Here is a 2,393-nt window from a genome sequence, read left to right as displayed (position 1 = left end):
AAAACATGGACTAAAGCTCCTGCTTAGGCAAAGCGCAGTGGCTGGGGTTTGATCCCCCGTGTGCGGAGCCAGCCCTGCCCCCGGGGCATGCTGAGATGGGGACTGAGACTGGGCGTGGTGGTGCACACCTGTAATCCCAGCACTTGGGAGGCTGAAAACAAGAGGATCACTACGAGTCCGATCCACTTAGCGAGACCCTGTAGACCCTGTACCAAATACATTAAAAAACCATTGTTTCCTGCTCTGTTAAGGACCCTTCCCTCAGGAAGCCCTTGCGGCCCAGACCTGAGTCTGTTGCAGTGGCCTGGATTCAAATCCATAACCAGCCGAACGCTAGCCAGACACGGCAGCGGCCGGCCAGCGCTGAGCGTGGTTCCCCGGAGCTCCATTCTCCCCTGCCCTGCCAGCTGGGTGGAGAGAGGCCCGCGCCTGGTTGCCTTTCCCAACAGCTGAAAGACAGGCAGGAGAGAGGGGTCAGCATGGCAGCCTCCGTCGACGCGGAGACCTCAGTAGACACCGGAGCATGCTCCGGCAGAGGAAATAGCAAGAAGCAGACAGAAGGCAGTTGGTGGCGCGCGCCCGTGACCCCAGCGCGGGGCGGGCTGAAAGCAGGAGGGCCACTACGAGTCTCAGCTGCACGGCGAGACCTGCAGACCCTGCACTAAATACAAAAAAAAAAAAAAAGGCAGGGAACAGTCACACACTAGTAAGGACAGCGAGCAGCACTGCAGAACGCCAGAGATTCCCTCTTTAATCTTCTGGGCCAGAGGGGGAGCGCAGTCCCTCTCCTGACCAGAGCTGGGAGAAAGCGACAGGCTGACCTGTCTTCCTGCAGGCCGAGGCAGAAGGCGGCGCCTACCGTCGTGCTAACCGTGCGTACAACAAATTCGGCGAGGTGGACGAGCAGGAAACTCATAGGACTCCTTATCAAAATTAAGAAAGAAAACCTATTAAGTATATGTAAGTTCTGAGTGCCTTCATAATTAGAATTTCTGAATAAAGAAGCAATAAAATTCCCCTTGTGTTTGTAATTTTATGCACTTAAGGCTTTTATGATTTTCTCAAATTCACTTCTATCCATTCTGAGGTTTTCTTTCCGAGTTAAATACTATTAATGTTCTCATGAACAGAATTCTCCCCATTTTAATTTTGAACTACAGATTATAAGCGTATAAGCAAGTTAATTTCTGTATTTCTCAATTTCCTTATTCAATTTATTTTTAAAATTTAATTCAGAAAGAGAATGCATACAAAAACACACGTGCTCTCTTTCTCAACATTTATACTTTTTAAAATTGGTCTAAGTAAAATTAGGGAAAATGTTTCATAGAAAAGTTGGATCTGTGCAAAGAAAGCAAGCTTCATTTCTTCTCCAAGTTAACTGTTGCACCCACAAGGTTGAACCGTGACCGTGGTGGTTGGTTTGAGGCAGATATGTGTATGCTGGAAATGAAGTGCTTTGCTTTCTAATATATATTTTTAACTTCCCAAAACTTAAAGATGCTGAAGTTTACTTACATTTTTTATGATCTAGCCCTCAAAAATTCCACATGCTTATCTGTAGAACAACGTATGTAGCTAAGCATAATGCTAAGTGTGCTCAGCCATCCTTTCTTCTCTGAGTGGGAGGTAGGACTCTACAAGGTTTTGGTGTATGGTAATCTACTCTCTTAATTCGTTGATACAGTCCATTATTCTGATAAAGAATATTTTAGCAGGAAAAAGAAACATGACTGCATAAGGAAAAGAATATGACATAAATCCAGGTTATAAGATGCATATCAGTTTCAAAAACATGAAAACATAGAACCATGTATAGCTTAGAATTAAAGACCATAGAAGATGCTTGAATTTTAAGCTTCAGATGTTTATTTTTAATTTTAGCAACAATATTCATGAATGGCACAGAGCGTAGCTATTTCGGTCCAATTTTCGTGTCAAATTGTACAATCTTTACACCCCTGCACATGTGCACGAACACACAAGATGTAGCCCATCACTACCCAGCGTCTAGGAGGACATTTTTATGTAACTGTAGCATCGCATGAGCCGCAGCAGCCTACAGAACAGTAGAAATCTGTGTTAAACGATTAAATTATACGAAGCACATTCTGTATAAGGAGTTAGAATTTAACTTTTCTATATAAAAAAGCACAAACACAACATACACATACAACAGTTGAAAAAGTAGGAGAGGGAAAAACGCTTCTAAATAACAAAAATAATAAGAGATCCCCACTTACGATGAAATTAATTTTAATAGTAATTTCTCATAATTTTTTATGAAGAAAACGTTAAAGCTCTACAGAAGAATATGGAAGAATACATGGTATTCTTGAATAAGAGAATCAGTACTGTAAAGAAGTCAGTTTGCAAGCTAATAAGGTGGATGG

The sequence above is a fragment of the Octodon degus genome, unplaced genomic scaffold, assembly GCF_000260255.1.
Source record: "Octodon degus isolate 3935 unplaced genomic scaffold, OctDeg1.0 scaffold00105, whole genome shotgun sequence".
In the NCBI taxonomy this organism is placed as follows: domain Eukaryota; kingdom Metazoa; phylum Chordata; class Mammalia; order Rodentia; family Octodontidae; genus Octodon; species Octodon degus.
This window is presented reverse-complemented; position numbering follows the sequence as displayed.